The 24,200-nt window shown below is 44.1% G+C and overlaps 9 non-coding genes across 9 annotated transcripts; all 9 read left to right on the forward strand.

The window, feature by feature from the left end:
* Positions 1-551: 551 nt before the first annotated feature.
* Positions 552-647, forward strand: trnai-uau (transfer RNA isoleucine (anticodon UAU)). The gene is made up of 2 exons: positions 552-589; positions 612-647. It is a non-coding gene; the product is annotated as a tRNA-Ile (tRNA).
* A 1,370-nt stretch (positions 648-2,017) lies between these two features.
* trnai-uau (transfer RNA isoleucine (anticodon UAU)) lies at positions 2,018-2,113 on the forward strand. The gene is made up of 2 exons: positions 2,018-2,055; positions 2,078-2,113. It is a non-coding gene; the product is annotated as a tRNA-Ile (tRNA).
* Positions 2,114-3,468: 1,355 nt separating this feature from the next.
* trnak-uuu (transfer RNA lysine (anticodon UUU)) lies at positions 3,469-3,564 on the forward strand. Its single transcript has 2 exons — positions 3,469-3,506; positions 3,529-3,564. It is a non-coding gene; the product is annotated as a tRNA-Lys (tRNA).
* Positions 3,565-4,943: 1,379 nt separating this feature from the next.
* trnak-uuu (transfer RNA lysine (anticodon UUU)) lies at positions 4,944-5,039 on the forward strand. The gene is made up of 2 exons: positions 4,944-4,981; positions 5,004-5,039. It is a non-coding gene; the product is annotated as a tRNA-Lys (tRNA).
* A 1,379-nt stretch (positions 5,040-6,418) lies between these two features.
* trnai-uau (transfer RNA isoleucine (anticodon UAU)) lies at positions 6,419-6,514 on the forward strand. Its single transcript has 2 exons — positions 6,419-6,456; positions 6,479-6,514. It is a non-coding gene; the product is annotated as a tRNA-Ile (tRNA).
* A 1,378-nt stretch (positions 6,515-7,892) lies between these two features.
* trnai-uau (transfer RNA isoleucine (anticodon UAU)) lies at positions 7,893-7,988 on the forward strand. The gene is made up of 2 exons: positions 7,893-7,930; positions 7,953-7,988. It is a non-coding gene; the product is annotated as a tRNA-Ile (tRNA).
* Positions 7,989-9,365: 1,377 nt separating this feature from the next.
* On the forward strand, positions 9,366-9,461 carry trnak-uuu (transfer RNA lysine (anticodon UUU)). Its single transcript has 2 exons — positions 9,366-9,403; positions 9,426-9,461. It is a non-coding gene; the product is annotated as a tRNA-Lys (tRNA).
* Positions 9,462-10,840: 1,379 nt separating this feature from the next.
* Positions 10,841-10,936, forward strand: trnai-uau (transfer RNA isoleucine (anticodon UAU)). Its single transcript has 2 exons — positions 10,841-10,878; positions 10,901-10,936. It is a non-coding gene; the product is annotated as a tRNA-Ile (tRNA).
* Positions 10,937-13,787: 2,851 nt separating this feature from the next.
* Positions 13,788-13,883, forward strand: trnai-uau (transfer RNA isoleucine (anticodon UAU)). The gene is made up of 2 exons: positions 13,788-13,825; positions 13,848-13,883. It is a non-coding gene; the product is annotated as a tRNA-Ile (tRNA).
* The last annotated feature ends 10,317 nt before the right edge of the window (positions 13,884-24,200 follow it).

Below are 24,200 nucleotides of genomic sequence, written 5' to 3' on the forward strand. Positions count from 1 at the left end.
CACGTTGTTTGAAGGTCACCACTCAGCCTCCGATGATCCAGGGAAAACAACCCAAGACTGTTCACCCTCGGCCTTTAGCTCAAGTCCTTTAAACCTGGCAACATCCATGTAATTCTTTTCTGAACACATTCACATCGGAAGGCTTGAGAGGGATTTAGGACAAATGCTGGCATACAGACTAGGTTAGATTAGGATATCTGCTCGGCATGGACGGATTGGACCGAAGGGTATGTTTCTATTTGTCTGTCATCCCAAAACTCAGAGCAAGAACAACTTCTGGAACTTGGTGCCGAAGATAAGATCAGTAATTGAGGCTAACCCAGAATGAGATGATAAGGTTTCTCCTGACTAAAGACCTCAATGGCTCAGAGAACAATCGAGGAAAACGTTGAAAATGCATTTTTCATGATCAATCCAGTTTCGCAGTGTGTCATGAAGCAAATTCCCCAAATAAGTGAGGAACGACATGTGAATACAACCGGCTGACATCACAGCCAATTTGTCAATCGCTGAGGTATAACTCGTGATATTGAAAGCGCGACGACTGGGCGGCTCCAGTGGCGCAATCGGTCAGCGCGCGGTACTTATATGTTAGTGTTTCTGCGTGCGTAATGCCGAGGTTGTGAGTTTGAGCTTCACCTGGAGCAGCTTTATCTACTCATCCAGTTTCTCTGGTTTGGCAAATGTCATTTCCTGAGAAAGGTCTCGGCAATCAACCAATGTTCCCTGGAAATTTTTAAAACGTCAAGAGATATCTTAGGATCGTCGGTCGGTAATCTTGTTCAGCTCAGAAGTGCTTCGAATCAGCGGTCTGTTTGATTTAAATTGCCGGCAAGCCATGGTTTTTCTTTATTTAACTGGCTACAAACTCACACAGGTCGATGTAGTAATCAAAAAGGAATTAGGTTTATCTCATTGTAACCGTGTGAATGTTATATTCGGCTTTGCTTGGAACATTTGTCTGATTAAAATAAAGAACTGCTGAGAAGAAGAGGATCAAAATGCAAATAAGACAGAACCTTGTTTGTGGGTTTCTTGGGCGGAGATCAGAGAGTACGAAATGGACCTAGCATCATCTGAATGCGATCAAACCTTTAAGGCACCAGGGTAAAGTAGGAATTGCGTCTCCGGGATGTGGTTCACATCAGACTCACGGGGATCTAACTTTTCAAAACTCTCAGCTGTTTTCATACTCAATAATCTTCTTCACACGTGAAGTCAAAGAAATTCGAAGTTGTTCCCCAACCACCGCAAGTGGCGGCTGGGGTGACTCACGGGGTTATAACTTTTCAAAACTCTCAGCTTTTTTCATTCTGAATCTTAAGTGTTCAATACTCAGCTTCACACGTGAAGTCAAAGAAATTCGAAATTGTTTCCCAACCACCGCAAGTGGCTTTCTCTCACTGTTAAATTCCCTCCTGAGGAACCGAGGGTTGCAGGCACATAATTCTTTGAAGTTTGAGGTACACCTAGACACGTTGTTTGAAGGTCACCACTCAGCCTCCGATGATCCAGGGAAAACAACCCAAGACTGTTCACCCTCGGCCTTTAGCTCAAGTCCTTTAAACCTGGCAACATCCATGTAAATCTTTTCTGAACACATTCACATCGGAAGGCTTGAGAGGGATTTAGGACAAATGCTGGCATACAGACTAGGTTAGATTAGGATATCTGCTCGGCATGGACGGATTGGACCGAAGGGTATGTTTCTATTTGTCTGTCATCCCAAAACTCAGAGCAAGAACAACTTCTGGAACTTGGTGCCGAAGATAAGATCAGTAATTGAGGCTAACCCAGAATGAGATGATAAGGGTTCTCCTGACTAAAGACCTCAATGGCTCAGAGAACAATCGAGGAAAACGTTGAAAATGATCAATCCAGTTTCGCAGTGTGTCATGAAGCAAATTCCCCAAATAAGTGAGGAACGACATGTGAATACAACCGGCTGACATCACAGCCAATTTGTCAATCGCTGAGGTATAACTCGTGATATTGGGAGCGCGATGACGACGGGGCGGCTCCAGTGGCGCAATCGGTCAGCGCACGGTACTTATATGTCAGTGTTTCTGCGTGCGTAATGCCGAGGTTGTGAGTTCGAGCCTCACCTGGAGCAGCTTTATCTACTCATCCAGTTTCTCTGGAAAGGTCTCGGCAATCAACCAACGTATCCTGGAAATATTTAAAACGTCAAGAGATATCTTAGGATCGTCGGTCGGTAATCTTGTTCAGCTCAGAAGTGCTTCGAATCAGCGGTCTGCTTGATTTAAATTGCCGGCAAGCCATGGTTTTTCTTTATTTAACTGGCTACAAACTCACACAGGTCGATGTAGTAATCAAAAAGGAATTAGGTTTATCTCATTGTAACCGTGTGAATGTTATATTCGGCTTTGCTTGGAACATTTGTCTGATTAAAATAAAGAACTGCTGAGAAGAAGAGGATCAAAATGCAAATAAGACAGAACCTTGTTTGTGGGTTTCTTGGGCGGAGATCAGAGAGTACGAAATGGACCTAGCATCATCTGAATGCGATCAAACCTTTAAGGCACCAGGGTAAAGTAGGAATTGCGTCTCCGGGATGTGGTTCACATCAGACTCACGGGGATCGAACTTTTCAAAACTCTCAGCTGTTTTCATACTCAATAATCTTCTTCACACGTGAAGTCAAAGAAATTCGAAATTGTTCCCCAACCACCGCAAGTGGCGGCTGGGGTGACTCACGGGGTTATAACTTTTCAAAACTCTCAGCTTTTTTCATTCTTAATCTTAAGTGTTCAATACTCAGCTTCACACGTGAAGTCAAAGAAATTCGAAATTGTTTCCCAACCACCGCAAGTGGCTTTCTCTCACTGTTAAATTCCCTCCTGAGGAACCGAGGGTTGCAGGCACATAATTCTTTGAAGTTTGAGGTACACCTAGACACGTTGTTTGAAGGTCACCACTCAGCCTCCGATGATCCAGGGAAAACAACCCAAGACTGTTCACCCTCGGCCTTTAGCTCAACTCCTTTAAACCTGGCAACATCCATGTAATTCTTTTCTGAACACATTCACATCGGAAGGCTTGAGAGGGATTTAGGACAAATGCTGGCATACAGACTAGGTTAGATTAGGATATCTGCTCGGCATGGACGGATTGGACCGAAGGGTATGTTTCTATTTGTCTGTCATCCCAAAACTCAGAGCAAGAACAACTTCTGGAACTTGGTGCCGAAGATAAGATCAGTAATTGAGGCTAACCCAGAATGAGATGATAAGGTTTCTCCTGACTAAAGACCTCAATGGCTCAGAGAACAATCGAGGAAAACGTTGAAAATGCATTTTTCATGATCAATCCAGTTTCGCACTGTGTCATGAAGCAAATTCCCCAAATAAGTGAGGAACGACATGTGATTACAACCGGCTGACATCACAGCCAATTTGTCAATCGCTGAAATATAACTCGTGATATTGGGAGCGCAACGACGCGGCGGCTCCAGTGGCGCAATCGGTCAGCGCCCGGTACTTTTATGTCAGTGTTTCTGCGTGCGTTATGCCGAGGTTGTGAGTTCGAGCCTCACCTGGAGCAGCTTTATCTACTCACCCCGTTTCTCTGGTTTGGCAAATGTCATTTCCTGGGGAAGGTCTCGGCAATCAACCAACGTATCCTGGAAATGTTTATAAACGTCAAGAGATATCTTAGGATCGTCGGTCGGTAATCTTGTTCAGCTCAGAAGTGCTTCGAATCAGCGGTCTGCTTGATTTAAATTGCCGGCAAGCCATGGTTTTTCTTTATTTAACTGGCTACAAACTCACACAGGTCGATGTAGTAATCAAAAAGGAATTAGGTTTATCTCATTGTAACCGTGTGAATGTTATATTCGGCTTTGCTTGGAACATTTGTCTGATTAAAATAAAGAACTGCTGAGAAGAAGAGGATCAAAATGCAAATAAGACAGAACCTTGTTTGTGGGTTTCTTGGGCGGAGATCAGAGAGTACGAAATGGACCTAGCATCATCTGAATGCGATCAAACCTTTAAGGCACCGGGGTAAAGTAGGAATTGCGTCTCCGGGATGTGGTTCACATCAGACTCACGGGGATCTAACTTTTCAAAACTCTCAGCTGTTTTCATACTCAATAATCTTCTTCACACGTGAAGTCAAAGAAATTCGAAATTGTTCCCCAACCACCGCAAGTGGCGGCTGGGGTGACTCACGGGGTTATAACTTTTCAAAACTCTCAGCTTTTTTCATTCTTAATCTTAAGTGTTCAATACTCAGCTTCACACGTGAAGTCAAAGAAATTCGAAATTGTTTCCCAACCACCGCAAGTGGCTTTCTCTCACTGTTAAATTCCCTCCTGAGGAACCGAGGGTTGCAGGCACATAATTCTTTGAAGTTTGAGGTACACCTAGACACGTTGTTTGAAGGTCACCACTCAGCCTCCGATGATCCAGGGAAAACAACCCAAGACTGTTCACCCTCGGCCTTTAGCTCAACTCCTTTAAACCTGGCAACATCCATGTAATTCTTTTCTGAACACATTCACATCGGAAGGCTTGAGAGGGATTTAGGACAAATGCTGGCATACAGACTAGGTTAGATTAGGATATCTGCTCGGCATGGACGGATTGGACCGAAGGGTATGTTTCTATTTGTCTGTCATCCCAAAACTCAGAGCAAGAACAACTTCTGGAACTTGGTGCCGAAGATAAGATCAGTAATTGAGGCTAACCCAGAATGAGATGATAAGGTTTCTCCTGACTAAAGACCTCAATGGCTCAGAGAACAATCGAGGAAAACGTTGAAAATGCATTTTTCATGATCAATCCAGTTTCGCACTGTGTCATGAAGCAAATTCCCCAAATAAGTGAGGAACGACATGTGATTACAACCGGCTGACATCACAGCCAATTTGTCAATCGCTGAAATATAACTCGTGATATTGGGAGCGCAACGACGCGGCGGCTCCAGTGGCGCAATCGGTCAGCGCGCGGTACTTTTATGTCAGTGTTTCTGCGTGCGTTATGCCGAGGTTGTGAGTTCGAGCCTCACCTGTAGCAGCTTTATCTACTCACCCCGTTTCTCTGGTTTGGCAAATGTCATTTCCTGGGGAAGGTCTCGGCAATCAATCAACGTATCCTGGAAATGTTTATAAACGTCAAGAGATATCTTAGGATCGTCGGTCGGTAATCTTGTTCAGCTCAGAAGTGCTTCGAGTCAGCGGTCTGCTTGATTTAAATTGCCGGCAAGCCATGGTTTTTCTTTATTTAACTGGCTACAAACTCACACAGGTCGATGTAGTAATCAAAAAGGAATTAGGTTTATCTCATTGTAACCGTGTGAATGTTATATTCGGCTTTGCTTGGAACATTTGTCTGATTAAAATAAAGAACTGCTGAGAAGAAGAGGATCAAAATGCAAATAAGACAGAACCTTGTTTGTGGGATTCTTGGGCGGAGATCAGAGAGTACGAAGTGGACCTAGCATCATTTGAATGCGATCAAACCTTTAAGGCACCAGGGTAAAGTAGGAATTGCGTCTCCGGGATGTGGTTCACATCAGACTCACGGGGATCTAACTTTTCAAAACTCTCAGCTGTTTTCATACTCAATAATCTTCTTCACACGTGAAGTCAAAGAAATTCGAAATTGTTCCCCAACCACCGCAAGTGGCGGCTGGGGTGACTCACGGGGTTATAACTTTTCAAAACTCTCAGCTTTTTTCATTCTTAATCTTAAGTGTTCAATACTCAGCTTCACACGTGAAGTCAAAGAAATTCGAAATTGTTTCCCAACCACCGCAAGTGGCTTTCTCTCACTGTTAAATTCCCTCCTGTGGAACCGAGGATTGCAGGCACATAATTCTTTGAAGTTTGAGGTACACCTAGACACGTTGTTTGAAGGTCACCACTCAGCCTCCGATGATCCAGGGAAAACAACCCAAGACTGTTCACCCTCGGCCTTTAGCTCAAGTCCTTTAAACCTGGCAACATCCATGTAATTCTTTTCTGAACACATTCACATCGGAAGGCTTGAGAGGGATTTAGGACAAATGCTGGCATACAGACTAGGTTAGATTAGGATATCTGCTCGGCATGGACGGATTGGACCGAAGGGTATGTTTCTATTTGTCTGTCATCCCAAAACTCAGAGCAAGAACAACTTCTGGAACTTGGTGCCGAAGATAAGATCAGTAATTGAGGCTAACCCAGAATGAGATGATAAGGTTTCTCCTGACTAAAGACCTCAATGGCTCAGAGAACAATCGAGGAAAACGTTGAAAATGCATTTTTCATGATCAATCCAGTTTCGCAGTGTGTCATGAAGCAAATTCCCCAAATAAGTGAGGAACGACATGTGAATACAACCGGCTGACATCACAGCCAATTTGTCAATCGCTGAGGTATAACTCGTGATATTGAAAGCGCGACGACTGGGCGGCTCCAGTGGCGCAATCGGTCAGCGCGCGGTACTTATATGTTAGTGTTTCTGCGTGCGTAATGCCGAGGTTGTGAGTTTGAGCTTCACCTGGAGCAGCTTTATCTACTCATCCAGTTTCTCTGGTTTGGCAAATGTCATTTCCTGAGAAAGGTCTCGGCAATCAACCAATGTTCCCTGGAAATTTTTAAAACGTCAAGAGATATCTTAGGATCGTCGGTCGGTAATCTTGTTCAGCTCAGAAGTGCTTCGAATCAGCGGTCTGTTTGATTTAAATTGCCGGCAAGCCATGGTTTTTCTTTATTTAACTGGCTACAAACTCACACAGGTCGATGTAGTAATCAAAAAGGAATAAGGTTTATCTCATTGTAACCGTGTGAATGTTATATTCGGCTTTGCTTGGAACATTTGTCTGATTAAAATAAAGAACTGCTGAGAAGAAGAGGATCAAAATGCAAATAAGACAGAACCTTGTTTGTGGGTTTCTTGGGCGGAGATCAGAGAGTACGAAATGGACCTAGCATCATCTGAATGCGATCAAACCTTTAAGGCACCAGGGTAAAGTAGGAATTGCGTCTCCGGGATGTGGTTCACATCAGACTCACGGGGATCTAACTTTTCAAAACTCTCAGCTGTTTTCATACTCAATAATCTTCTTCACACGTGAAGTCAAAGAAATTCGAAATTGTTCCCCAACCACCGCAAGTGGCGGCTGGGGTGACTCACGGGGTTATAACTTTTCAAAACTCTCAGCTTTTTTCATTCTTAATCTTAAGTGTTCAATACTCAGCTTCACATGTGAAGTCAAAGAAATTCGAAATTGTTTCCCAACCACCGCAAGTGGCTTTCTCTCACTGTTAAATTCCCTCCTGAGGAACCGAGGGTTGCAGGCACATAATTCTTTGAAGTTTGAGGTACACCTAGACACGTTGTTTGAAGGTCACCACTCAGCCTCCGATGATCCAGGGAAAACAACCCAAGACTGTTCACCCTCGGCCTTTAGCTCAAGTCCTTTAAACCTGGCAACATCCATGTAATTCTTTTCTGAACACATTCACATCGGAAGGCTTGAGAGGGATTTAGGACAAATGCTGGCATACAGACTAGGTTAGATTAGGATATCTGCTCGGCATGGACGGATTGGACCGAAGGGTATGTTTCTATTTGTCTGTCATCCCAAAACTCAGAGCAACAACAACTTCTGGAACTTGGTGCCGAAGATAAGATCAGTAATTGAGGCTAACCCAGAATGAGATGATAAGGTTTCTCCTGACTAAAGACCTCAATGGCTCAGAGAACAATCGAGGAAAACGTTGAAAATGCATTTTTCATGATCAATCCAGTTTCGCACTGTGTCATGAAGCAAATTCCCCAAATAAGTGAGGAACGACATGTGAATACAACCGGCTGACATCACAGCCAATTTGTCAATCGCTGAGGTATAACTCGTGATATTGAGAGCGCGACGACGGCGCGGCTCCAGTGGCGCAATCGGTCAGCGCGCGGTACTTATATGTCAGTGTTTCTGCGTGCGTAATGCCGAGGTTGTGTGTTCGAGCCTCACCTGGAGCAGCTTTATCGACTCATCAGTTTCTCTGGTTTGGCAAATGTCATTTCCTGAGAAAGGTCTCGGCAATCAACCAACGTATCCTGGAAATATTTAAAACGTCAAGAGATATCTTAGGATCGTCGGTCGGTAATCTTGTTCAGCTCAGAAGTGCTTCGAATCAGCGGTCTGCTTGATTTAAATTGCCGGCAAGCCATGGTTTTTCTTTATTTAACTGGCTACAAACTCACACAGGTCGATGTAGTAATCAAAAAGGGATTAGGTTTATCTCATTGTAACCGTGTGAATGTTATATTCGGCTTTGCTTGGAACATTTGTCTGATTAAAATAAAGAACTGCTGAGAAGAAGAGGATCAAAATGCAAATAAGACAGAACCTTGTTTGTGGGTTTCTTGGGCGGAGATCAGAGAGTACGAAATGGACCTAGCATCATCTGAATGCGATCAAACCTTTAAGGCACCGGGGTAAAGTAGGAATTGCGTCTCCGGGATGTGGTTCACATCAGACTCACGGGGATCTAACTTTTCAAAACTCTCAGCTGTTTTCATACTCAATAATCTTCTTCACACGTGAAGTCAAAGAAATTCGAAATTGTTCCCCAACCACCGCAAGTGGCGGCTGGGGTGACTCACGGGGTTATAACTTTTCAAAACTCTCAGCTTTTTTCATTCTTAATCTTAAGTGTTCAATACTCAGCTTCACACGTGAAGTCAAAGAAATTCGAAATTGTTTCCCAACCACCGCAAGTGGCTTTCTCTCACTGTTAAATTCCCTCCTGAGGAACCGAGGGTTGCAGGCACATAATTCTTTGAAGTTTGAGGTACACCTAGACACGTTGTTTGAAGGTCACCACTCAGCCTCCGATGATCCAGGGAAAACAACCCAAGACTGTTCACCCTCGGCCTTTAGCTCAACTCCTTTAAACCTGGCAACATCCATGTAATTCTTTTCTGAACACATTCACATCGGAAGGCTTGAGAGGGATTTAGGACAAATGCTGGCATACAGACTAGGTTAGATTAGGATATCTGCTCGGCATGGACGGATTGGACCGAAGGGTATGTTTCTATTTGTCTGTCATCCCAAAACTCAGAGCAAGAACAACTTCTGGAACTTGGTGCCGAAGATAAGATCAGTAATTGAGGCTAACCCAGAATGAGATGATAAGGTTTCTCCTGACTAAAGACCTCAATGGCTCAGAGAACAATCGAGGAAAACGTTGAAAATGCATTTTTCATGATCAATCCAGTTTCGCACTGTGTCATGAAGCAAATTCCCCAAATAAGTGAGGAACGACATGTGATTACAACCGGCTGACATCACAGCCAATTTGTCAATCGCTGAAATATAACTCGTGATATTGGGAGCGCAACGACGCGGCGGCTCCAGTGGCGCAATCGGTCAGCGCGCGGTACTTTTATGTCAGTGTTTCTGCGTGCGTTATGCCGAGGTTGTGAGTTCGAGCCTCACCTGTAGCAGCTTTATCTACTCACCCCGTTTCTCTGGTTTGGCAAATGTCATTTCCTGGGGAAGGTCTCGGCAATCAACCAACGTATCCTGGAAATGTTTATAAACGTCAAGAGATATCTTAGGATCGTCGGTCGGTAATCTTGTTCAGCTCAGAAGTGCTTCGAGTCAGCGGTCTGCTTGATTTAAATTGCCGGCAAGCCATGGTTTTTCTTTATTTAACTGGCTACAAACTCACACAGGTCGATGTAGTAATCAAAAAGGAATTAGGTTTATCTCATTGTAACCGTGTGAATGTTATATTCGGCTTTGCTTGGAACATTTGTCTGATTAAAATAAAGAACTGCTGAGAAGAAGAGGATCAAAATGCAAATAAGACAGAACCTTGTTTGTGGGATTCTTGGGCGGAGATCAGAGAGTACGAAGTGGACCTAGCATCATTTGAATGCGATCAAACCTTTAAGGCACCAGGGTAAAGTAGGAATTGCGTCTCCGGGATGTGGTTCACATCAGACTCACGGGGATCTAACTTTTCAAAACTCTCAGCTGTTTTCATACTCAATAATCTTCTTCACACGTGAAGTCAAAGAAATTCGAAATTGTTCCCCAACCACCGCAAGTGGCGGCTGGGGTGACTCACGGGGTTATAACTTTTCAAAACTCTCAGCTTTTTTCATTCTTAATCTTAAGTGTTCAATACTCAGCTTCACACGTGAAGTCAAAGAAATTCGAAATTGTTTCCCAACCACCGCAAGTGGCTTTCTCTCACTGTTAAATTCCCTCCTGTGGAACCGAGGATTGCAGGCACATAATTCTTTGAAGTTTGAGGTACACCTAGACACGTTGTTTGAAGGTCACCACTCAGCCTCCGATGATCCAGGGAAAACAACCCAAGACTGTTCACCCTCGGCCTTTAGCTCAAGTCCTTTAAACCTGGCAACATCCATGTAATTCTTTTCTGAACACATTCACATCGGAAGGCTTGAGAGGGATTTAGGACAAATGCTGGCATACAGACTAGGTTAGATTAGGATATCTGCTCGGCATGGACGGATTGGACCGAAGGGTATGTTTCTATTTGTCTGTCATCCCAAAACTCAGAGCAAGAACAACTTCTGGAACTTGGTGCCGAAGATAAGATCAGTAATTGAGGCTAACCCAGAATGAGATGATAAGGTTTCTCCTGACTAAAGACCTCAATGGCTCAGAGAACAATCGAGGAAAACGTTGAAAATGCATTTTTCATGATCAATCCAGTTTCGCAGTGTGTCATGAAGCAAATTCCCCAAATAAGTGAGGAACGACATGTGAATACAACCGGCTGACATCACAGCCAATTTGTCAATCGCTGAGGTATAACTCGTGATATTGAAAGCGCGACGACTGGGCGGCTCCAGTGGCGCAATCGGTCAGCGCGCGGTACTTATATGTTAGTGTTTCTGCGTGCGTAATGCCGAGGTTGTGAGTTTGAGCTTCACCTGGAGCAGCTTTATCTACTCATCCAGTTTCTCTGGTTTGGCAAATGTCATTTCCTGAGAAAGGTCTCGGCAATCAACCAATGTTCCCTGGAAATTTTTAAAACGTCAAGAGATATCTTAGGATCGTCGGTCGGTAATCTTGTTCAGCTCAGAAGTGCTTCGAATCAGCGGTCTGTTTGATTTAAATTGCCGGCAAGCCATGGTTTTTCTTTATTTAACTGGCTACAAACTCACACAGGTCGATGTAGTAATCAAAAAGGAATAAGGTTTATCTCATTGTAACCGTGTGAATGTTATATTCGGCTTTGCTTGGAACATTTGTCTGATTAAAATAAAGAACTGCTGAGAAGAAGAGGATCAAAATGCAAATAAGACAGAACCTTGTTTGTGGGTTTCTTGGGCGGAGATCAGAGAGTACGAAATGGACCTAGCATCATCTGAATGCGATCAAACCTTTAAGGCACCAGGGTAAAGTAGGAATTGCGTCTCCGGGATGTGGTTCACATCAGACTCACGGGGATCTAACTTTTCAAAACTCTCAGCTGTTTTCATACTCAATAATCTTCTTCACACGTGAAGTCAAAGAAATTCGAAATTGTTCCCCAACCACCGCAAGTGGCGGCTGGGGTGACTCACGGGGTTATAACTTTTCAAAACTCTCAGCTTTTTTCATTCTTAATCTTAAGTGTTCAATACTCAGCTTCACATGTGAAGTCAAAGAAATTCGAAATTGTTTCCCAACCACCGCAAGTGGCTTTCTCTCACTGTTAAATTCCCTCCTGAGGAACCGAGGGTTGCAGGCACATAATTCTTTGAAGTTTGAGGTACACCTAGACACGTTGTTTGAAGGTCACCACTCAGCCTCCGATGATCCAGGGAAAACAACCCAAGACTGTTCACCCTCGGCCTTTAGCTCAAGTCCTTTAAACCTGGCAACATCCATGTAATTCTTTTCTGAACACATTCACATCGGAAGGCTTGAGAGGGATTTAGGACAAATGCTGGCATACAGACTAGGTTAGATTAGGATATCTGCTCGGCATGGACGGATTGGACCGAAGGGTATGTTTCTATTTGTCTGTCATCCCAAAACTCAGAGCAACAACAACTTCTGGAACTTGGTGCCGAAGATAAGATCAGTAATTGAGGCTAACCCAGAATGAGATGATAAGGTTTCTCCTGACTAAAGACCTCAATGGCTCAGAGAACAATCGAGGAAAACGTTGAAAATGCATTTTTCATGATCAATCCAGTTTCGCACTGTGTCATGAAGCAAATTCCCCAAATAAGTGAGGAACGACATGTGAATACAACCGGCTGACATCACAGCCAATTTGTCAATCGCTGAGGTATAACTCGTGATATTGAGAGCGCGACGACGGCGCGGCTCCAGTGGCGCAATCGGTCAGCGCGCGGTACTTATATGTCAGTGTTTCTGCGTGCGTAATGCCGAGGTTTTGTGTTCGAGCCTCACCTGGAGCAGCTTTATCGACTCATCAGTTTCTCTGGTTTGGCAAATGTCATTTCCTGAGAAAGGTCTCGGCAATCAACCAACGTATCCTGGAAATATTTAAAACGTCAAGAGATATCTTAGGATCGTCGGTCGGTAATCTTGTTCAGCTCAGAAGTGCTTCGAATCAGCGGTCTGCTTGATTTAAATTGCCGGCAAGCCATGGTTTTTCTTTATTTAACTGGCTACAAACTCACACAGGTCGATGTAGTAATCAAAAAGGGATTAGGTTTATCTCATTGTAACCGTGTGAATGTTATATTCGGCTTTGCTTGGAACATTTGTCTGATTAAAATAAAGAACTGCTGAGAAGAAGAGGATCAAAATGCAAATAAGACAGAACCTTGTTTGTGGGTTTCTTGGGCGGAGATCAGAGAGTACGAAATGGACCTAGCATCATCTGAATGCGATCAAACCTTTAAGGCACCAGGGTAAAGTAGGAATTGCGTCTCCGGGATGTGGTTCACATCAGACTCACGGGGATCTAACTTTTCAAAACTCTCAGCTGTTTTCATACTCAATAATCTTCTTCACACGTGAAGTCAAAGAAATTCGAAATTGTTCCCCAACCACCGCAAGTGGCGGCTGGGGTGACTCACGGGGTTATAACTTTTCAAAACTCTCAGCTTTTTTCATTCTTAATCTTAAGTGTTCAATACTCAGCTACACACGTGAAGTCAAAGAAATTCGAAATTGTTTCCCAACCACCGCAAGTGGCTTTCTCTCACTGTTAAATTCCCTCCTGAGGAACCGAGGGTTGCAGGCACATAATTCTTTGAAGTTTGAGGTACACCTAGACACGTTGTTTGAAGTTCACCACTCAGCCTTCGATGATCCAGGGAAAACAACCCAAGACTGTTCACCCTCGGCCTTTAGCTCAAGTCCTTTAAACCTGGCAACATCCATGTAATTCTTTTCTGAACACATTCACATCGGAAGGCTTGAGAGGGATTTAGGACAAATGCTGGCATACAGACTAGGTTAGATTAGGATATCTGCTCGGCATGAACGGATTGCACCGAAGGGTATGTTTCTATTTGTCTGTCATCCCAAAACTCAGAGCAAGAACAACTTCTGGAACTTGGTGCCGAAGATAAGATCAGTAATTGAGGCTAACCCAGAATGAGATGATAAGGTTTCTCCTGACTAAAGACCTCAATGGCTCAGAGAACAATCGAGGAAAACGTTGAAAATGCATTTTTCATGATCAATCCAGTTTCGCACTGTGTCATGAAGCAAATTCCCCAAATAAGTGAGGAACGACATGTGAATACAACCGGCTGACATCACAGCCAATTTGTCAATCGCTGAGGTATAACTCGTGATATTGAGAGCACGACGACGGGGCGGCTCCAGTGGCGCAATCGGTCAGTGCGCGGTACTTATATGTCAGTGTTTCTGCGTGCGTAATGCCGAGGTTGTGAGTTCGAGCCTCACCTGGGGCAGCTTTATCTACTCCTCCAGTTTTTCTGGTTTGGCAAATGTCATTTCCTGAGAAAGGTCTCGGCAATCAACCAATGTTCCCTGGAAATTTTTAAAACGTCAAGAGATATCTTAGGATTGTCGGTCGGTAATCTTGTTCAGCTCTGAAGTGCTTCGAATCAGCAGTCTGCTTGATTTAAATTGCCGGCAAGCCATGGTTTTTCTTTATTTAACTGGCTACAAACTCACACAGGTCGATGTAGTAATCAAAAAGGAATAAGGTTTATCTCATTGTAACCGTGTGAATGTTATATTCGGCTTTGATTGGAACATTTGTCTGATTAAAATAAAGAACTGCTGAGAAGAAGAGGATCAAAATGCAAATAAGACAGAACCTTGTTTGTGGGTTTCTTGGGCGGAGATCAGAGAGTACGAAATGGACCTAGCATCATCTGAATGCGATCAAACCTTTAAGGCACCAGGGTAAAGTAGGAATTGCGTCTCCGGGATGTGGTTCACATCAGACTCACGGGGATCTAACTTTTCAAAACTCTCAGCTGTTTTCATACTCAATAATCTTCTTCACACGTGAAGTCAAAGAAATTCGAAATTGTTCCCCAACCACCGCAAGTGGCGGCTGGGGTGACTCACGGGGTTATAACTTTTCAAAACTCTCAGCTTTTTTCATTCTTAATCTTAAGTGTTCAATACTCAGCTTCACACGTGAAGTCAAAGAAATTCGAAATTGTTTCCCAACCACCGCAAGTGGCTTTCTCTCACTGTTAAATTCCCTCCTGAGGAACCGAGGGTTGCAGGCACATAATTCTTTGAAGTTTGAGGTACACCTAGACACGTTGTTTGAAGGTCACCACTCAGCCTCCGATGATCCAGGGAAAACAACCCAAGACTGTTCACCCTCGGCCTTTAGCTCAACTCCTTTAAACCTGGCAACATCCATGTAATTCTTTTCTGAACACATTCACATCGGAAGGCTTGAGAGGGATTTAGGACAAATGCTGGCATACAGACTAGGTTAGATTAGGATATCCGCTCGGCATGGACGGATTGGACCGAAGGGTATGTTTCTATTTGTCTGTCATCCCAAAACTCAGAGCAAGAACAACTTCTGGAACTTGGTGCCGAAGATAAGATCAGTAATTGAGGCTAACCCAGAATGAGATGATAAGGTTTCTCCTGACTAAAGACCTCAATGGCTCAGACAACAATCGAGGAAAACGTTGAAAATGCATTTTTCATGATCAATCCAGTATCGCATTGTGTCATGAAGCAAATTCCCCAAATAAGTGAGGAACGACATGTGAATACAACCGGCTGACATCACACCCAATTTGTCAATCGCTGAGGTATAACTCGTGATATTGGGAGCACGACGATGGGGCGGCTCCAGTGGCGCAATCGGTCAGCGCGCGATACTTATATGTCAGTGTTTCTGCGTGCGTTATGCCGGCGTTGTGAATTCGAGCCTCACCTAGAGCAGCTTTATCTACTCATCCAGTTTCTCTGGTTTGGCAAATGTCATTTCCTGAGAAAGGTCTCGGCAATCAACCAACGTATCCTGGAAATATTTAAAACGTCAAGAGATATCATAGGATCGTCGGTCGGTAATCTTGTTCAGCTCAGAAGTGCTTCGAATCAGCGGTCTGCTTGATTTAAATTGCCAGCAAGCCATGGTATTTCTTTATTTAACTGGCTACAAACTCACACAGGTCGATGTAGTAATCAAAAAGGAATTAGGTTTATCTCATTGTAACCGTGTGAATGTTATATTCGGCTTTGCTTGGAACATTTGTCTGATTAAAATAAAGAACTGCTGAGAAGAAGAGGATCAAAATGCAAATAAGACAGAACCTTGTTTGTGGGTTTCTTGTTCGTTCCAACCATCCCCCTGGACCCGAAGCTCAGTCTTATTTCAAGTAGTGCACCTGTTTTTGTTTTCGAAAAGCTGATGGGGCGACCTGGCAAAAGTGTAATCCACCAGCCCGGGCTCTCCTGTCATTCCCAGTCAGGCCAGTTTAACATAAGCTCCTCACCGACGATCGTGCCCCAAGACAAAGGAGCCGGTGAAACTGTGGCATTTCTACCATCGAACCAGCTGAGAGTCGCTCAGAGAGAAGTACATCCCACGTTGCAGCAGGAATTCCAAGCAGCAAAGAATGTCAAGAATATCTGCTTCTCGTTCTGTCTCCTTGCTCTCGGGATGGTGCTGTTTGTCCCTTCCCCTTGGACCAAGCTGTCTCCATTGGCGGAGAATTCAGCCAATTTCTCCCACTGACAGGCAGCGTCAGGGCAGGGAAGCACAAATGCTCCCCTTTTGCTTCCTCCAACTTTGATTGCGAACTTCCTCATTTTCCTGAGACAGTGAGAAAGATGCTGAGATGGTGGGAAAGAGAGAAAAGGCCAACAGAGACCCGTGGATAACTTAATATGGGACCTTTCTATGCAGCCTGTTTGCTGTCGAGGATCAGTCTTCACACAGAATTCCTTCAGAAAGATCTTTGTAATATGTGGGTCGGTGTCTTTGCTGCGACCGGGCAGCAGTTAGTACCTGACCCCCAACAGTCCCAGATTAAGAGAATCTGATGGAAACCCTCACTCCCGGAGAGCCACCCCGACGGTCCAGAGCTGTGGGGCTGCAGCCAGGGTTTAGAATGGGCCATTGTTTCTCCCGCAGCCGTTCTGTCCCAGAGACAGGGAGAGGGACATGGGAAACATGCAGTTTCGTTCCCGCACAGACAGAACCCATTCAGCCCATCGTGCCAGGGCGGCTATCAGTCACCACAATCTCTCTGAGGTTATTCACATTCGGTGATATCTGTCTGGATAATGGGGAACTGTGTCTGTGTGGTGATGCAGTCTCCGATATGCTGATCGTCTTGTCATTCACCACTTTTCATGTCACCGGGAGGAGGCTGCTGTGTGAAACATCGTGGGGAATTACTGCAGGGCGTCCTGAGCATCAAACACACCGTAGCTGATGTGTGTCACCTTCACCCATTTATTCCCATCTCAGAGAGCAGCGTTTGCAAATTAGATCAGAGCAGACCCATCGAGAACAGAACAGCATCCAGACCTTCACAAGCGCATCACCCCACCCTGTGTCAATGTGGCCCGTGTATCAATGTGAAAGATTTATTTCAGATCTATGGAGTGACGGGAAGCAGAAAGCTGATTAAAAATGCAGTGAGTGGAACAGAGTTGTGTTACTGAGGAACACTGACGGGAACGGGGCACACATGCAGCACCATGCAGCTCACTCACAGACCCGAACCACTCCCTGTGTGAAAACAGTCTTCCTCATGGAACTTTTACTCCTTTTCCTGGAGACTTCAAATCTCTGTCTAATTGTTCTCGATCCTTTCAGGTGTGACAGCATTTTCACTCCCGTATTTCCTCTGTTCAGATCCCACCATGACTTGGAAAGCTTCAATCAGACTAGCTTTCAGCTTTCTGTTCTCCAAGGAGAACTTTCTGAACTTTCCAATCACTCTTCATTGCTGACAGTCCTCAAACACTGCACCTTTCCTTTGAACCTGTCTCCAACCACTTCATCGCTTCCTGAAGTTTCAAACCCAGAATTCAGCAATGATGCAGCTGGGGGGATTCACTCAGAGTCGGATGGCGTGGGCGAACACTCAGAGACACCTTGCTTTCACTTTGACCAAGTGTTAGCATATGCCCCATCTCTACCAACCATATTGAGTGAAGCTGTTTTGTTGGAAAATGGATCATGCATTTTGGCGAAACTGAGAACAAGCAAAAAGAACTCATGTGGGATTTGAACTGCTGACCTCTCCCATGTGTACAATATAACAAAGCCCGAAGCGGGAATCACAGGCTCCCACGAACGAACCATCCAATAAAACGGGCAGCGTGCGCCTTACCAGCTGAGACTGGCTCAGAGCGAAGTCCATCCCACTTTGCTCCGGGAATTTGAAGCAGGGAAGAGTTTCAAGAACATCTTCTTCTCGTTCTGTTTCCAGTGTATCCTTTCCCCTGGGACTGGGCCCTGTCCATTGACGGATTATTCAACCATTTTCTTCCACTTGGTACACGAAGAGTTTTGAAAGATTCACAAATCTGGAAACTGGGGCCTGTTCTGTTTCCTTTCCATGTTTCCATCGTCCAACTGATATTTTCTATTCAAACACTTGATGCAATTCTCCAGATTCATCGTGCCCAGGGATGAGGGAATTCACACATTCCAGAGGTCACACATTCCAGAGGTCAAGATTTCTTTACAACAATGAAAATAATTGGAGATTTCATGGTGTTAGTGTTTGGATGGAGCAGATGGTGATAAACTGTTTCACAGACAGGCATCAGTAAACAGGGGACTGGGATATTGCAATACCAAATAAAGATAGAATTGCATTTATATAGCTCTTTTCACCATCGGTGATCAAGCCCAATGACAACGGGCAGAAGTTTGTTCAGACTTGTTTCCTTCTTCTCTGTGTGTGATAGATTCACCGCACAGTCCCTGAGAGATCCCACACCTACCGCAATCTCATTAAACTCACACCAGCTCAGGGAATAATCGAACTGAATACAGAGCGCCTGAACTCAAACAAGACTTGGATGTAGGATCTCTCTTAGTTATCCCATTCACCTAAACCAGAAACCACAGAATGCGGAATTTTCCAACAAAGTCTGTTTCATTGAATTTCACGCTCCATCATTTGCCTGAGTCTGATGTTCCGAGAAGCCCTGATCTATGTTCATAAAGTTGCTTTGGGCGAGACTTGATCTGACAACTGCAGCATTTCCACACGCCTCCATGTAAATGTTTTCTTGCAATATTAATTGATTCTCTTACTGTGTTCCGGCTGCTCATGTTAAGAGAACGAAATGGGGGCAATGCACATGATCATGACTAGGATTTGAAACAACACAGAATACCAATCATTGTACAATCACCGGGCCACACAATCTGCCACCAGGAAACATCAAATAAGTGCAGGGCTGAGGGGATGCCAAGAGCAGCACCAGAAACACAGCACCAGAAAAACTCACCAAATCCCGCACTGGGATGAGGGAACGCAGATTGGGAGGAATCTATGGAATTCGGGCCCACAGAGGTTGTGCATGCCCCCCATGAAGGCTAATAGAAGACTGAGGTTGGTAGTTTTTGACGGATTGAAAACACCAAGAGCTCTGGGGATAGTGCAGAAAAGTAGCGATGATGTAGGAGGCCACCCATGATCTATAATAGTAGTGTTGTCCCAGTCGAATTCATGTTGCTTGTCATCTGCCTGTGTGGCTCTAAGGATAGCTGGTCGTGTCGTTTCGTGGCTAATTGGTGTCCATGAACACCAATTAGCCACGAAACGACACGACCAGCTATAGGACAAGCCAAACAGAGAACAGCCAGGGAATTCCTAGAGGCATGGCAATCCTCCACAGATTCAATCAATAAGCACATCGACATGGACCCAATATACCGACCACTGCAACGGACTGCTGGAACTGACAACCGGAAGCGAAAGATTCAAATCACTACAAATGCCGGAGGAAAGAGCACAGGAGGCTCCCAAGCACTGAGTTTGACACCTAGACAGGGGACGAAACGTCTGCAACACAAATTCCCGGCTCGGCGAACAGAACCACAACATGTCAGAACAGGTTGATGAACAAAACACACAGGGGAATAATGTTACAAATTTAGGCCTTTTGCCGATTGATGGTACTGTCCCACCTCTGGACTAAAAGGGCTGCATTCAGATCCTACAGAATTGTTTCATAATCTATCTGAACAGGTTGATTTAAATTATTTTAGAATTGTGACTTACTTGAGAAGATAGATGTGTCAGTATTGAATTTCAGAATTTCGGCCCAGGATGACTGAAAACACAACCAATCGTATTGATTCGAGTCAAATGTGCAACTTCTAGAAGTTTATAAAATCATGACGGGCAAGGATAGATTGAACAAAGTATTTTCTCCAGAGTTGGTTGGGGGGTAGCAAATCTAGAGGGCATGGGTTTCGGTGAATGGAAAAGATTTAAGTGGGACCTAAAGGGCAAATGTCTTGTGCAGACGGTGTATGGAATGAGCTGCTAGAGGATGTCGTGGAGGCTGCTACAATTATAACATTAAAAAGATATCTGGATGGGGACATGAAAGGGAAGGGTTTATAGGGGAATGAGCCAAATCATGGCAAATAGGACCCGATTAATTCGGAGATCTGGTTATCATGGTTGAGCTGGACGAAGGGTCTGTTTCCGCGCTGTACAACTCTATACCTCAGTGATCCAATTGATCAAGAATTATTTGTAATCTTAGACAACATTCTACACTGTCCACTGTACAACTAACCATGGTGGCATCTGCAGACTTGCTAATCATGCCTTCTATATTCTTACCTAAGTCATTGATATAAATGACAAGCAAAAGTGGATGCAGTACTGATCCTTGTGGATCACCGCTGGTCACAGGCCTCCAGACTGAAAAACAGTCCGGCATGACCCAGACCATGCTCTGTGTTCTGCCGGTAGCAAAAACACACAGGAACAGACACACGCACTTAGAACATTCATACACAGACACAGACACAGACACAGTTATGTCTTTAAGGCTGTGGTAGATTTATTTTGATTATTAAGGAGATTGGGGTTACAGTGAGAAGGCAGAATAATTGTACTGTGAAACATGCCAGCCATGATCAAACAGCAAACCCTACTCAATGGGCCAAATGGCCTAATTCTGCTTCAATTTCTTGTGGTCTATGGTCTTAAAGTAGTAGAAATGTCTTCTGTGGAGTGCGGTGTAGACTGAGTTTGATCAACGTTACTGAACAGAGTTAATGGGAATATGGGATAGTTTTGAGGGGCTGAATGAACCAAATCTTTTCCTATTTGATAAAGAAGAACAAAGAAAATTTACAGCCCAGGAACAGGCCCTTCGGCCCTCCAAGCCTGAGCCGATCCAAATGTACTGTCTAAATCCATCGGTCAATCCCTAAGCATTTGTATCCCTCTGCTCTCCACCTATTCATGCATTTGTCCAGATGCATCTTAAATGAATCTACCGTGCCTGCCTCTACCACCTCTGCTGGAAACGCGTTCCAAACACCCACCATCCTCTGTGTGAAGTACTTGCCGCGTGTATCCCCCTTAAACTTTCCATCTCTCACCTTGAAAGCATGACCTCTCCTTATTGAATCCTTCACCCTGGGAAAAAGCTTGTCTCTGTCCACCTTGTCTATACCCTTTATGATTTTCGATGTGCACTTACTTCTCAAAAGAGGAGGCGACTTGTGCGGTTAGCATACTTTAAAATTAATGGGTCTCCCATTTAAGATGACAATATCATTTGGGCTGTTCTGTCCATGGTGTCCCTATTCCCAGGGAACAGTGAAGATTGGGTCATTGAAGATATTCAAGGCTGAACCCAACTGACCTTTGATGGACAGGAGAATCAAAGTCTGTTGGGAAAAGACAGGAAAGGTGTGTTCAGCCATTTTGTGCATGTGTGCTTGAGATCAGATCAGACGTGATCTTTCGAAATCGACCAGCAGGCTGGAGGAGGCGAATGGCTAACTGCTGCTCCTTACCCTTGCATTGGTCTCTCAATTACAGAGGTTGAGGAAGACCCCATTCAGCCAGTCAGGATGATTGCATTGAGACAGAAGGAGACCACTCTGTCCCTCTAAGGAGTTGGTCAGGAATAGAATAACTCCCATTCCTGGATGTCACAGTCGAAAGAAAGGACAACGGAGAACTACAAACCCGCTTATATAGAAAACTGACAAACACTGACCAAATACTTAACTATACCAGCAACCATCCCAACGCACACAAACAAAGCTGTATCAGAACACTATTCCAACGAGCCACCACATGCTGCAGCACAGATGAACTTCGGAAAACAGAGGAGAACCACCTATACAACGTATTCAAGCAGAACGGATACTCAAGAAATACAGTGCGCAGATTCCTCAAGAACAAACCACGACAAGCAGACCAAACACAGCCAGAAACCCAAACCACCTTACCATATATCAAAGAAGTTTCAGAAATGACAGCCAGACTACTAAGACCCCTCGGAATCCTAGTTGCACACAAACCCACCAACACTCTCGGCGGCACGGTGGCACAGTGGGTAGTACTGCTGCCTCACAGCGCCAGAGACCTGGGTTCAATTCCCGCCTCAGGCAACTGACTGTGTGGAGTTTGCACATTCTCCCCGTGTCTGCGTGGGTTTCCTCTGGGTGCTCCGGTTTCCTCCCACAGTCCAAAAATGTGCAGGTCAGGTGAATTGGCCATGCTAAATTGCCCATAGTGTTAGGTTAGGGGTATGGGTGGGTTGCACTTTGGTGGGTCGATGTGGACTTGTTGGGCCGAAGGGCCTGTTTTCACACTGTAAGTAATCTAAAAACTAAAAAGACCCAGCACAACCCATGGACAAAACCAACGTCATCTACAAAATTCCATGCAAGGACTGCCACAAACACTATGTAGGACAAACAGGAAGAAAGTTAGCCACCAGGATACACAAACACCAGCTAGTCACAAACAGATATGACCCTCTTTCCCTCGTAGCCCTACACACTGATGAAAAAAACACCATTTCGACTGGGACAACACATCTATCCTGGGACAGGCTAAGCAAAGACATGCCAGAGAATTTCTAGAGGCCTGGCACTCCACCCACAATGCCAAAAACAAACACATAGATCTAGATGCCATCTATAAACCCATCAGAAAATGAACAGGAAATGACATCACCACAAACCCCAGGAACCCCATCCAGGAGAAAGATATAAATAGAAAGCAGGAGACAACAGCTTCGCTTCACTTGGAGGTCACCACTGATGATGTTATCGAGCCAGGTAAGGAAACATCTGGATATCAAACCCACAGCTCAGCGAGCAGACCTACACCCTATAGAATAAAGTATTTGAGTACATTATACATGACAGGAGGAGGTCATGCAACCTTCCTAGGTTTCTACACAGTAACAGGGAATCCTTGGTTAGCTAACACGAAATACTGAATAGAGATTATTATTTGTTTTCAGCTAGGAAAGCTATTAGTAGTGGAGTGTCTCAGGAATCAGTGTAAGGTCATCAACAATTTATTATAAAGATGAATGATTTGAATGAAGGGGCTGAATGATAAGATAAAACAACCATGAATTATTTAACTGGGAAGAAAATTCAGAACATGGTGGTACAGAGGGATTTGTGTACCCTTGTACATAAATTACATCATATTATTCAGAAGATGCAGCAAATAATTTTGATGGTAAATGGAATGATGCTTTTTTAAAAAAAAGAGTATTGTGTTTGATCTGAGGGATATTTTTGTGCATCTGTACAGAAAAGTTGCTGAGACCACATCCGAGGCAGGAAGTTAGGTTATGATCCCCTGAACTGAAAAAAAAAACAATTGGTTTTGAAGCTTTTCAAGGATGTTTGTCTTTCCTCAGTCTTGGAATGAAGGCATTCTGTTCTGAAGGATTAATAGTTCACACCTGAGAATGCAAACTGTTCTTATTGATCATATAAAGTCTTGAGGAGAGGGTAGTTGGTAAATAGCTAATGGATATTTCCTCTTGCATGGGAGAATAAAACTAAGGAAGTAATTTAAGAATACAATACAAACATTTTAACACAAACATTGCGAAGACATCAAGCATTTTATTTTTAAATTATGCGGTACATATAAACACATCTTCAAATCAAATGGGGGTATTTGTTGCTAACAAAATGGTTCTGTGTACAACAACAGCAATGATATAGCTAAGTGGAGCAGGGATGTGACGGAGTCATACAGTTCAGACAATGTGCAGGGAGATCTCACATGGCCCAGTTTGGCTTCAGATAATATTATTGTGTGATTGAACTCAGAGAGGGAAAAATGTAACTTTCCTGAGTAGGAATGGCCTATTGCTCCCTCTCTATTTTCCGCTTTCTCCTCACAGCTTGTTATTCATCTTTACCACTCTTGGAGGTTTCCTGTTGAGCATTTATTGGAATCTCCCCCCTGCCTAAAGCAAAGCGAATTCAGCCAAATCCAACTGTTCCAGGAAGACATCCCATTGACAGGAGCTTGTATAAGCAGGAAGACTTTTTGTAAGTGGGACTGAGTGTAGGTCAGACAATGTATTGTGATGATGTTCTCCCTTTAACAAGGCTATTTTGAACTTTGTTTTAATTAAGCGAGGTCATCAAAACAGAGGTGAAGAAATGTCTACTCTAACAATGGCAGAGGAGAGGCCAGTTCTCCCAGTTCAGGTTTAGTTCTAGATTGGTTCAATTGTAGCAGAGAAGCCACTGCAGAAAGAAAAGATTCCAAGCTTCAGCAGATGAGTCTTGC

Source organism: Chiloscyllium punctatum, chromosome 49 (genome assembly GCF_047496795.1).
Source record: "Chiloscyllium punctatum isolate Juve2018m chromosome 49, sChiPun1.3, whole genome shotgun sequence".
Classification (NCBI taxonomy): domain Eukaryota; kingdom Metazoa; phylum Chordata; class Chondrichthyes; order Orectolobiformes; family Hemiscylliidae; genus Chiloscyllium; species Chiloscyllium punctatum.